The sequence below is a fragment of the Octopus bimaculoides genome, chromosome 12 (assembly GCF_046866305.1).
Source record: "Octopus bimaculoides isolate indiv1 chromosome 12, ASM4686630v1, whole genome shotgun sequence".
Classification (NCBI taxonomy): Eukaryota; Metazoa; Mollusca; class Cephalopoda; order Octopoda; family Octopodidae; genus Octopus; species Octopus bimaculoides.
This window is the reverse complement of record NC_142939.1, coordinates 45,048,677-45,063,049: the sequence shown is the minus strand read 5'-3', so window position 1 is coordinate 45,063,049 and position 14,373 is coordinate 45,048,677. Positions and strand designations below refer to the sequence as shown.

General features: G+C 34.5%; 1 protein-coding gene and 1 long non-coding RNA gene across 3 annotated transcripts in view; one reads left to right on the top strand and one right to left on the bottom strand.

Annotated features, from left to right (window-relative positions):
• The window catches only part of LOC106870943 (uncharacterized), a 37,017-nt gene extending 35,179 nt beyond the window's left edge, over positions 1-1,838 (bottom strand). For both annotated transcript variants that reach the window (XM_089360993.1, XM_089360991.1), the window contains exon 1: positions 1-1,838. This exon is cut by the window's left edge and continues 294 nt beyond it. The gene's annotated coding sequence lies outside the window, so the exon portion shown is untranslated.
• The window catches only part of LOC128249198 (uncharacterized), a 97,966-nt gene that overhangs the window by 59,611 nt on the left and 23,982 nt on the right, over positions 1-14,373 (top strand). The gene's annotated exons all lie outside the window — the stretch shown is intronic.

Sequence of the window (14,373 nt, the reverse complement as noted above, 5' to 3'; positions counted from 1 at the left end):
ATAGACAGGAACGTAGGCCTGATCCACCTTTGCAGGTATATCCTTCTTTCGGAGGGAGGAAGTGTTGCTGTCGCGGAAGTCCTACAAGCTGTTGAAATGAATGCACAAAGCAAGCTAAATATAATTCTTTTTACTGCCAAGTATCAGATACGTTTTAAGACGTTTTGCTTTAGAATATCTTCAAAAACATTTATTTTTCACTTTTCTTATGTGTATTTGTATGTGTGCGAACCTGTATGTGTATGCGTGTATATGTATGCATGTGTATGCATGTGTGTGTGTGTGCGTCTGTGTACCTATGTAAGTGCGAGTGTTTGCATGCGAGTGTGAGTGTGCGTGTATTAAACAACGTTTATAAACTTGTTTCGTTTGTGTTGCTCTGTAGTTTTCATATTGATTAGTTATTCTTCATTCTGAAAGCTTTGTATTTTCGACACTAAACTTATAAGCATTTCAAATTCACTAAGCGTATGTTTCATTGAAATTCAACTCTATGTGTGCGAGTGTGTGGGTGTGGGTGTGGGTGTGGGTGTGTGTGTGTGTGTGTGTGTGTGTGTGTGTGTGTGTGTGTTTGTGTGTGTGTGTGTGTGTGTAAATATCTTTCTGTTTATCGATCTATGTGTGTGTGAGCGCGACGTGCATGTGTGTGTGTGCGCGCGTGTATGTGCGTGCGCGTGTGTGTATCAATCTAGTATGCAGTAATAACGAGATGATGAAACGCTCGGTTTGTTATCAGAGTGTGTCTGATTTTATTTGTTTGATGACACTTCTGCAACGCTACTCTGACCGTCCGCTTCAGTATGCTGAGCCTATTGCGTCTCTCTTGTAGCAGAATTGCAGCAAATTTCCTTGAGTCCCTCACAAGTACTCATGACAAGAAGTCGAGTTGTTATTCATCGTGAAATGTTATTCAATACTACTAGTTTCTTTGTGCTAAGCTTTATTTATAATAAACAGCAGCCATAAAACTATAGAAACATTGCCATCATTTGATGCGAGATTAAAAAGCAAAGCACAACGTAATATTCCGTTATTACACAGTAAACTAAATCAGATGATTGCAGTGTGTTTAATCTTTGCATTATTTACAAAAACAAAACAAGTAAAAGCAAATGAAAATAAAGACACGAGAAAAGGAAACTAAATGTGAAAGAAAATGGAAAGAAAGAAGGAGAGAAGGAAAAGAGCCATAAAACTAATAAACGTTTTGCATAGAAGAGAACAGGTGATAGAGAGAGCGTGGAAAGATAAAACAGCAGTTTATGAAGTAGGGAGAGCTATCGATTATCATGTAAAGCGTAGAGAAATAAATGAAAAAATATATATGTATTATTCAGTAGCGCTTGAGAAATAACTGACCGAGATGGCCATGCTAGTATCTCGTCCGACACGAGATGGGTAGGGAGTAAATAGATATTAAATAAGCTTATTCACTGGCTCCTCATACTAGTCCCGCCTTTACACTCACGACTGTAAGAGAAAGGCGTGGAATTTGCTGCTCCCCATAAACTGGAAAATAAAATATTTCAAAGCTAGCTTCAAAGAAACACCACTACTAATAGACAATGAATAAAATTAAATTTCTTTTAGCTTATCTAAGTGCAGCAAACATTTTAAGTAGCAACGAATCAGCGAAAGAAACAGCACTAATATAGCCATAAGCATTCCAAAATCACAGTTCTAAGAGATGAGGGAAGCCCCTTGTTTCTGACGAAAGCAATAATAATGATTGGTGGAAAAAGTGATATCCTAAAGAACTGCTGCGAAATATTAAATGCAATGTCGAGGAAAGAATGTTATGAAGGTTGTAGTAGCAGCGGCAGCAGTCTTCTTCGTGTGTTTCTATTTGTGCTGGGAATCCCCCTGTTGCAGATGTTGCAAATACACATTCAATATACACAGATTATTCAACAAGCTTGTGCAGTTTCCGAAGTGCAAAAGCGTACACTAACTCACCTTTTTTTCTTATCTACCTGTATACATGCATATATATATATATATATATATATATATATATATATATATATATATATATACATATATATATATATATATATATATGCATGTATATATTTATATATATATATATATATATATATATATATATATACATATATATGCATATATATACACATACATATATATATACATACATAGACATACATATATATGCATATATATATATACACATACATACGTATATATATACATACATTCACATACATACATGTATACATACATACATATATATATATATATATATATATATATATATATATATATATATACTCGTACACACATGACATACGTGTTTATATATATATATATATATATATATATAAATATACTCGCACACGACATACGTGTTTATATATATATATAGAAATATATGCATACATGCATACATACTTACAAAGATGCATACGCACATACATTCATACATACATACATACATTCATACGCACATACATGCATACATACATGCATACATACATACATAATACATACATACATACATACATACGCACATACGCACATACATATATCGTTGCTACATTTAGTGCTGTCATAGCCTTCTTTGTCACAGTTATTTTCGCTATCATACTCTTGTTTCCTAGCAAATGTTTCTCCTCTTAATACTAGGTATGACGTAAACATTAGCATACTAGAGTCGCCATCTAGCGACACTTAGCTGATAATTACCTATTGACTTGTGTTAAAAACGTATCGTCACATATGCTATTAGCTTTCCAACAACATGCTACGACTGATCACCAAGCTTTCGTAGATATTGTTTCACTATTTTGCCCTGATACAAATCGAGATATTTTCAGGAAAAATGACTTTCAGTACTAAAATATGTAGACATAAAGAAATAAACGATAAAACTATAAAATAAGATTCATTCTGGAACAAAATGCTACATCACAAAGGTGACAGAGGAAGAAATTTTGATTTTGTTTCTTGTTTGTTTTTTTTTGTTTGTTTTACAATATTTTCTCTACTTGAAGAACTGTGTAGTGTGCGATGGGAAAGAAGGGGAACCGGAGAAGAGGACAAAGAGAACAACCATAAGAAGTGGGGGGGGATGAGGAGAAAGATAGAAGAGAAGAAGGAGTAGCAGCATGGAAAGTAATTGAAGGTAAAGACGGGAGGGTGATGGAAGGAGGGTAAAAGAACAAAGGTGAAATGTAGTAGTAGTAGTAGTAGTAGTAGTAGTAGTAGTAGTAGTAGTAGTAGTAGTAGTAGTAGCAGCAGCAGCAGCAGCAGTAGTAGTAGTAGTAGCAGTAGTTAATACAAGTCTATACGGACTAAAACGGTTACATTGTCTTCTAGAAAACTCTTCATGTGTATATGTATATAAGCTGTATATGTGTGTGTGTATACATACACACACACACACACACATACATACATACATATATATATATATATATATATATATATATATATATATATATATATATATATATATATATATATAGAGAGAGAGAGAGAGAGAGAGAGAGAGAGAGAGAGAGAGAGAGAGAGAGAACGAACTCACACACATACACACACGCAATATTTATATATGGATACTTTTTCATCAGCTTCGACGTCGAGGATTCATTTGTTCGATCAACCGAATGACCTGCTCTTGACAAAATTAGCGATACACTGTGTGCCAAGATCATGCCATTTCAATTACGGATGCATTTCACCTGACGGGCTTCGATACAGTTTCTACTTACCCCAGTTTCATTCACAAGACATGAGTGGATTCTTGGCTGTACAAAATGACACTAGCCCAAGTTGCTACACAGTGAGATCGTACCCAGAGTGAATTGCTTATCAATTTATCCAACTACGCGAGAAGTACACACACACGTGCACAAACAGTCGCGCGCGCGCGCACACACACACACACACACACATTCGCCTTCGCGCCCGCACTCACACAAAGCGATGTACCAGCTTTAGAAAACCTGTTCCTTTTTTCCTTATACTAACCAACTCATTGTCGCCTTCCCTTCACCCTTCATAGTCTCTAATCTCGTCTTTCGAACCCTCCGCACTTCCTCTATTTACTTTCTCCCTTACATCTACTTACTCGGCAACCCTGCCAGCTCACTGTTTACACAACCTCTCCACTGAGCTCATCTCCAGGTACCTTCATACCTTCCTCGTACCTGTGGTGCTTTCCCTCCTTTCCGGCACATCCGTAACATCAACCACACATCGCACCTCTTCAACTCTTTCTATTTCGCCGACCTCTCTTGCTTCCTCTTCACCATGACATCACATTCTTCTATACTGTAGGGGAAAACGGTGGCCGAAATAGGTGTCATGCTTCAAACAGCTTGCATGGACGCTGCCATGTGCAAAACACAAGTTCACGAGTGGTTTTCACGCTTTAGGAATGGTTACTTGTCGCTTGAAGACCCACCTCGTTCAGGACGACCGAACGAATGAAGACATCACGAAAATTCATGAACTGACCTTGGAGGACCGTCGCCGAACAATTGACGAATTTGTTTATATGAGACTGGTTTGTCCTAGTGCTCCTGCAAACAAATTGTAAATGAGGAATTGCGAATGAAAAGAGTTACAGCAACATTTGTGCCATACTTGCCCACGGAAGATCAAAAACAGTCACGACTGAATGCGTGTTGTGAAATGAAAGAACAGTTGGAAATTAATCAGGACCTTTTATCGAAGTTTATCACTGGTATCGAAAGCTGGTGCTACGGCTACGACTCGGAAACGAAGCAGCAATCGAGTCAATGGAAGCATTTGATGTTACCACACCTTCGCGTCTCAAAGCACGCGCTTTGGCGTTTCTCTTGCTGCTTGTATGTCACTTTCCTAAGCGCCGCTTCTAAGTCTATAACGAAGCTTCCCTCTATTCTATTCCTATCACTAACGCCTTACTAAACCTAATTTTTTCCACTCTAAATACCCTTTTCAGGGCAAACCATCATTTGTTGTTGACGAATGACCCGTCAACGCCCGCTTAATTCATTAATCCAGTCTCTATAAGCTGGTCACTCCGAGAGTGATGCGTTCAACTTCCATTAACCAGGTCCCTATCTACGAAACCTCTGTAGGTCGACCGTACAGATTGCATATTAATGGTCTGTATAGCCGACGATTTGAAAATGTGGAAAACATATGCTTCCCTTGTCTACTAGCCAACATAACACCCTATCTAGATACGACCTAGATGACACGATGCAGTTTCTCCATCTCCACATTGGCACATTTTGGAAATCCACTCAGTACCTATCAGACAATTGGAAACGTCTGAGCAGGTTCACTAGACTGTCGGACCCCACTCTCCTATTATCTAGTCCCACACAGTTCAACCGTGCATCCAAAATAGCGCTCCTGTTACCCACTAGCACTAAATATCGGGACGTTTCCAGGAAACCCTCCCAGACACCTAAAGACATCCAGATGCCCCACCCTGTCGAAACATAATCAGCTTTTAGTAAAAAGGTATCCCCTTCGCTTTTGTTTACATCGGGGCCCACCAATTTGCCTTCTGTGCCCAAGATCATTAGTGTCTTGAGAGTCAAAACTTTTCGAAACAACATCATCAATCCACTTCCCATTAACGGTCGACTTAGAAATAAGTATCGTATCCACTAAAAAGGGGCATGCAGGCTTGTAGTTTATATTTAGTGACCTGAGCTCGTTGAGTGGGTGGTACAACTTCGAAGATGACCCCAAGTCACATTCATTTTCGCTGCCATTTCTGAACAGTATTTGACAATGTAAAGAGCCGGAAGAAATACCACTAAGCATTTTGTCCGGTACGCTAATGATTATGTTAGCTTGCTGTCCTTACTTAAATGAAAAAGGGAAATCTTGTATTCAAATATTCTTTTAAAATCCAGAAGAGTTCTAGAGAGGGGAGGTATGAAAATAAAATCCTTTTACCCATATTGTATAAAGCTAGCAACCTATGACTGACTGCAAAAGTATATATGAGAAGAAACAAATACTAAAATGAAGAAAAAAAGTAGAGAATACACAGATAGAGAACAGCTAATGATTTTGGTAAATATTTTTATAGCTTCCATGAATTGGAACTTTATATATGATTGATTGATCCCTGAAAATAATTGCATTTCCAACTTTGAATATCTGTTTATAGGCAGCAATAGCCGTCGTAAATATATGATTTTAAAGAAATATATAAATTCATACAAATTCATGACATTTGACTGGTGTAAAAGGGAAATTAGGAAAATACGAATATGCGATTGATCTCTTCTAGAGTGCTGCTAATACAGTACTTGAGGAATATCAGACGGAATCGTGTTGAAGAGCAACTTAATGTTCTAAAATAACACATCAAGATTTGTGGTGATTTGTGAATATTAGACTAGTTAAATGTCATTACCTTTGCAGGAATACACACTTCTCCAAAATACTCCTGAAGTGTATATTTTTCTTAAGGATGCTGCTGAAAAGGAACCTTGAAATAAACTATATGAAATGGGGTGACATTTTATGAAAACAAGCCATAATGTCAGGTTTCTATTTTTATGAACAATGACTATTTGGTTGAAAGGCCGAGAAATGCTCTTTGCTAAATAGCAAACATAACTAGTCGGTATTCGCTTTTGTCTGTTTATAGAATTACATGAGAAGAAATGAAAGCCAGCGTTTCCTTTTCACATCGTTTAATATTAAGCGAGTCTTGTACGAAGAGTTCATTTCTAAAACTTATGAACATTTATACATTTAAGTAAACATATTTACACATATACTTCAACATGCACTAACTAATGTATAGATAAAGCACCAAATATACTCAAATAAGCATGCTCACACAAATACACCAGCACAAATTAAACATTTGCATATAGGATATATTATCGCTACATATCTACATGAAGATACGACGTTGTATATTTTAACGTGCAATGTATTTGAAGAATATTATTTGTGCCATGAGTAGATGTTAGCAGCTCAGTCAATAAAGTTAGCGCTACCTTAGCTTATTGTTCTCTATTCTTTATATATTAAATGTGGTGATCAACACTATCTACTTAGAAAATATAAGTCGGAGAAACCAACCTTCACTTATAACGATTTCAGAATGATGTGAAAGACTTTGTCTATTACAAAAGACTTATTTGAGTGTTTTACTATTTTCATTAACTTTACATTTTTTAAGCCGGAAATAAGTGGAAGCTACGCGTGTTCACATTCGGGGATAATGTAGATGTGTCATATAGAATAACTTGGTACAGCTGCCTTTGTAACTTATACCATAAGAAAACGAGCATTTTTGAGAAGCAGAAGTAGATGGTTGCCAGCATACATTTTTTTTTTTTTTTTACATGGGTTTCACAGAAGCTACAAAATATACATTTACGACTGCTTAAAAATCTACTTCTTTCACTGTGCTGAACAAGATTTTTCTTTGCTCGAGTTTTTATTGTATCAAAACAAATCTAAACCCGAAAACGTCGAACTTTTCATATCTATGATTCACATATTTTGCGAGAATCTTTAGAATCTCAGGGTCTTCTTTAGGTCACGCTTTAGGCCTCTGCTGAGCAGTGTTTAATGTTTGTCGAATTCATATCCACCTCGCTTAAGTTGCTGGCCTTATGCAAAAATTTGAAATCAATATTAAGTTCGGTCGAAGCCGATCCTGATCGAACATAACTCTTATCAGATGATCCAGACATGACCATCGCATCTTATTCGAATTGCTTATCCTGGACAACATACTAATGTTTTCAAGATACAGCAATATACTACCAATCCTATAGAAACGCCAAACTCTTCTGAAATTCGATTCAATTCGAAGTCCGGCAGCAGATTGGTTATTTTTAAAATATGATACTGCAAATAATGGAGCTTTTACTTTTATTAGGAATGCAAAATAAAATCTGAATTTATTTATTTGATTATTGCATGTTCTTCCTAGTGATTCTTTTCATTCTTCTAGGGATATTGATTTTATATTTTGGTAATACAACGGATAACTGCAAAAATAAAAGTGCGCATGTTCAGCTCTTGCTATATGATTATATATCTGTTTATGTATGTATGTATGTATGTATGTATAGAACTTCAGATTTGGTATAACAAGTATACACAAATTTATGGACATATATTTAACTGTTCTGTATGTGGATAATCCCACCTGTCTCAGTTACTATCTCTATCTATACTATATGCGAATAGACTCATACACACCTACACACAAACACACTCACAAACTAAGTTCGCACATACGGCTGTGTATATATAAATATAAAGAGAGAAAAAGATAAAAATACCAATGGCAAAGTTGGAATTATATTTTATGTATAAAGTTATATATATATATATATATATATATATATATATATATATATATATATATATATATATATATATATATATATATATATATATATATATATATATATTTGTATATATATTTATTTATTTATTTGTACGTATATATATATATATGCGTGTATGCGTATATGTGTGTACATATGTGAGTGTGTTGCATGTGTGTACACACAAAGATCACAAACACAAATATGGTTGTAATTGGTAACATATCGAGCATACACACAAACACATACATGCATACATACATACAGACAGACAGACAGATAGACAGACAGACAGACAGACAGACAGACAGACGGACATACATACATACATACATACATACATACATACATACATACATACATACATACATTCATACTGAGCTTGTAATCGAGCATTTGATCAAGAAGAAAATGAAAGACTAAAGTAAACCAGCGAAAACCTATGAATAAGAGAAACACAAAAGAACAAAGCGTGGTGCTGAAATGAAAGCAAATGCAAGTCTTGACTAATAACACTCATCTTTTTAAAAATACCTAATCTACTATCTATACTTCTAGCTCCTACTATTTTCAAATGTAGGACATCTATTATTTATAAAATCAAAAGAATATGCTAGATTCTCTATTCAAGCGATATGGATCTGGTTTAATAATAGCGAACAGCATGTTTAGATTGAAAATACTGAATTGTCACTGTTTATTGAAAAGTCAAATTTTATATATCAGATAGTTTTACCGTCTCTGTTCAGATAACCGGTTTCTTTTAACGTTCCATTTATCTTTAATTATTTATGATGATACTAGTACTATCTGTTTTTATATAATTCACTTAAGTCATCATTGTTATAGACATGCTTGTGCATCAGCTGCAATGTAATGTTTTTTATTTCAGTCAAGATTACTAAATTGTTTATATTTTTTACCCACTCAACAATTGCTTAACGTATGCTTTTCTGTGTTTTTCTTCACCTAAATGAGATCTGTTTATTTTATCGCTACTTGAAGGGCTGGGACGATCGACTGAAGAATAGAACGTTCCGGTTAAGTTTCTGAACCCTCAGTATCTACCCTTATTTAGTTGGAGATAGGTCCTATACGGAAACAAGTGGAATCTGCTACAGACTGAGACATTTACCTATAGTTGAAACACTTATAAAAGAAAAGAGATTATCAAAACAATTATATAGTAGCAATAAAAAGTCTCTTGATATCTGTACAAATTTGGATATAGCTTTACTTTAAACCTGATTTATTTCATTCTTTCAACTTAAGTATAATATTTTTTAAATATTTGATAAAATAATTTTAAATCTCACTGAATTTGCACAGGACATTTGGAGGACCAATAATTGATTTAATATACTCTAAGCCATCGATTAATTCATGTTTGACATTATAGTCAAATTAATGTTTTTCACTATTTTATTTATAAAACTCTGGCAACAAAATTACTGAATTATAGCAACAGCAATTTCTCCATATTACAATAATTCTAACTTCTCTTATTATATCGGACGGTCCTTCAGTTTCTTTCGTGAACTGTTTTCCGTAGTGTATTTATTGATAAAGCACGTTTCTTTTTGGAGCGCCTTACAATCATTTCATTAAAAAAATAATCAGAATTCAAATTAGATGACATTTACCGTAATGTTTTTTGGTCTTTTCTTTTTATAGTTGATTCCAAACACCTGAACTATTTGAAAATAACCGAAATGATATACACACACAAAATTATATGCATACTCATAAATATGAACATGCATGTGCATATATATCTGTGAGCTTGCATGCGTATATGGATGCGTTTATGTGTATGATCAGTAATAACTCCAGACCAACCGAATGTGCAACCCAGTCTCGATTCCCGGTGACTAACACATCCCTCTTCTGGTTAATCCTTTGTGAATGTATACATGGGATAATTTTCATTCCTTCAACACTTAAGTCAGTAATAATAATCACCTGTAAATAAATATTTCCTATCACTCAAGATAACAATATACTTCGATAGGAGATGTATTCAGTAGGGAGGCACCTAATAAACAATTCGAACATCTATATGCGAACATCTGCAGAAAATTTCCTATGATGGGAAATTTTGATGAGGAATAATTAAACAATTTGCTTAGTGAGAGATTTACGGAATGAGAATAATGATCAAGAAGTAACGGATATGTTGCCTAAGACTGACTATATTGCAGTACAGAGCTTGGAATAATTGAGCCAGGGTGTACTGGGGTAGCTTATTAGTCCATATGTCCATTTTAATAACAGTACCAGACACGAGAAAAGGAGCATTCTTTAAATCAGTGAATGTGGCATATTGGACAGGATTTAGCAATCAGCTGGAAGTGTAGACGTTATAGCAGCAGCATTGTCTCCGATATGTAAGCTGGAGTTCACTTCAGATCTATAAACAACGGATAAAACATATAAAATATGAAATATATATATTTCATTATTTCGAAAACACTTGCTAATAGTATGATAACACTGGTTCTAGCAATAATAAATTATGAACACAACAACCAATAAAATAACGTTCAATTCTTTTAGTAAATTTGTCCATGAGAGAGTTTCAGTTATTTTCACCAATTTAATTCAGAAATACAATCCATTGTATCTGCACATTCCGGAGAAAAATGAAACGGAAAAGTCACTCGCCATGATAATCATTTAATCACAAAATATGGGAGAAATCCATAGCTTGAATTTAACTTTCAGCTTAACATCTCAGGTTTCGTGTTTTAGATTAGAAAATGGCGAGATAAATATTTAAGCGGAAACGACTTCAGAATTTGACTCCTTCAGTAACAATGATTTTCTAATTTTGCATTGACAGCATGAACATATTAAGAAGCAAAGATGAGACTTAAAACATGGAATTTTTTCAGCAACCAAAATTTTAATGCATTTCAAATGCCAATTAGAAAACTAGAATGTAGTATTGTAATTTAAATGTCATTTCTTTCGTTAATTCGCATATACAGATAACGTGAAACTATATTCGATTGCATGGAAACTAATGCTCCTTAATTTGATCAAACTCTGGACGATGAAAGACAAAGCTGGAGCAGGTTAATATTTCTACTACTTCGTGAAAGGCAGTGAGCTGGCAGAAACGTTAGCACGCCGGGTGAAATGCTTAGCAGTATTTCGGCTGCCATTACGTTCTGAGTTCAAATTCCGCCGAGGTGGTTTTTACCTTTCATCCTTTCGGGGTCGATAAATTAAGTACCAGTTGCGTACTGGGGTCGACCTAATCGACTGGCCCCTCCTCCAAAATTTCGGGCCTTGTGCCTAGAGTAGAAAAGAATATTTCTACTACTTCGTAGCTTTGAGTTAAACTGAAATGAGATTTAAAGATTTAATTATGTATGAGTTATTTGATTGCATTATAAATACCATATTAATTGAATATTCAGACTGTCATATATGATTTGTAATTAAACGTATTATATAACTCTTAATTGCGACAAGAATGTATGTTTAAAAGGATATTTGGGTATAGAATCACTGTAACGAGTCTATGGAGCGATATGGCGCTAAAATTCAAGAAATCTTAATAAAATCTGCAAAACATTTTTCATAGCAATGTATAACATATTGTGTATTCAATCAATAAAACTACGTATATCAAATATATATATAGGATGTTATTGACAGTACAAGAACCGCTGTCTTAGACAGCAGTTTGTGTCACTTGGTCCTTTTAAAACACTGTCACTTATATTAACTTCATCAAAATAATAAATCTATTCACAAATAGTCTCAATCTCTCCGGAAATAAATATTATGTCACTGGTAACATGTCACATCAAAATCAATAAAGATATGCACGTTGCATTTTATGATCACAGTTAATCCTACAGATAATACATAGCTACGAAGGTTGTCTTAAGTGGTCAAACAGGTTTCGGACATTAATTATTAAAAATATGCATAACATATATTTATACATTCAACCATACACGCGCGCACTCGCAAGCACGCGCATACACACACACACTCACACACACTCTCACGCACACACACATGCTGTCACTCTCTCTTTCTCTCGCTCTCTCTCTCCCTCTCTCTCCCGATATATATATATATATATATATATATATATATATATATATATGGACATATGTATATATGCATATATACCTGTACATATGTGCATATACAAACACGCTCGTACGATCACACATGCAAACACACACAAACACACATACATACATATATACATACATATATATATATATATATATATATATATACATATATATGTGTGTGTGCGCGTATATATATATATATATATATATATATATATATAGGGTGAGATGAATAAACTTTCGTCTAAATTACGCAAAAGGGAAAATAACACTCACATCTCATTTTAACGCATATATTTACCAAAATTCCATAAAATTTTTCTAAAGACTAAATTCATTCAATACAATCGCCATTGGCTTCAACCACGGCTCCCAGACGACTTCGGAATCTACTGCAAGACATCTGGATGGTTTAATTGTTTAAGTTGGTGAATACTGCCACAACCCTTGCTTTCAGTTCATCTCTGGTGTTACAAGATGTTTGTTGGTCTCTCGCTCAACTATCAAGGGGCTTTCAGTCTGGGGAGTTAAGTGGTCTGATGTTAGGGGTGATGTAGTCGCAGAAATTGTCTGATAGAAATTGTCTGACAGCAGGGTTCTCCTGTTTGAAATAAGAGTAATATAGAAGATATTTTAAACCTTCGTATTCAGAGCAAGAGCAACAGTTTTCTTCATTCATCCCGACAATCTTATGTTGTCTTCCTATGAACGGAGATTTGTTTAGCTTCTATAATAAATTCGACATGATCCTAAATGAAAAGTAATGATCCTTTTAAATCTACTGATAAACTTATTGAATGTTTTTAAATATCATATGTGCGATTTAAATCTGAATTACTAAGAAATCATTTAGAAACTTGGTAAAAATGAAAACAGATGACATAAAGAAAACATAAAGCAATTTGAAAATAACCTTTTGCGATACTTCAAAGGATTCGCTCTAAATATAATTTCTACCGCTTGATATTTATGAAGAGCAATTCATAGTTGCTTTAATTCGTCAGTAGTATGAATGCTGATACAAATATGTTTACTTCAGAAATATACGCGCTATCAAATGTTCTTTAATATTTTGCTCACAACACACAACAGACGAACTATTGTATTATAGAGAATATAATGCTGACTGGAAAGGTATTTTTGTAACAACTTTCACTTTGAATTCTCGCTCAACAAGCGTAAAAAGATTTCAAAGAAAATGTCAGTACGTATTTGCACATACTGAAGTATAACGAGATGTGGTCAACTTTCTGGGTCTAATTTCAAAAGTTTTTACCTTCATTCGAGAAAGATTTGAGCATTTAGATTTGAACTAGCTTCTCTCTGTGTATCTGTTGCATTTTCTCTATAAATTTTATGATACTTTCTGAAAATATCACTTTTTTCACCATGGCAGCTGTGAAGTGGTCATCATGCCTCACCTGTTTCTGTGTTTATTACTTAACCAATGATGGCGGGTTTTTATCAGGTAATCTAAAAATAATGCATCAATAGAATGTTACCGAAACAGTTGTGAATTTTAAGTTCTTCTTCTTCTTCTTCTTCTTCTTCTTCTTCTTCTTCTTCTTCTTCTTCTTCTTCTTCTTCTTCTTCTTCTTCTTCTTCTTCTTCTTCTTCTTCTTCCACACGCACATGTTTTCCAACAATGCCGAGATCACTCAGTTTGTTAAATATCATACCATAGTCGACTTTAAAGGATTTTGCAAAGTCACATCATCACTTGAGTCAATATATGTACTTAGAGGACAGCGACTACATTTAAAGTCAGCTGTGACTATATTCCACGCAAAATCACCTGAAAATGTCATGTGATGCAGCTTAGTTTGATAACTAATGCAGAATGCTTTTTAATATCAATAATAAATTAACCCCGCCACGAACGGGTACATTTAACAGAATACCGGAAGCATTTAACATGAGAATATCTGTTAACACCATAA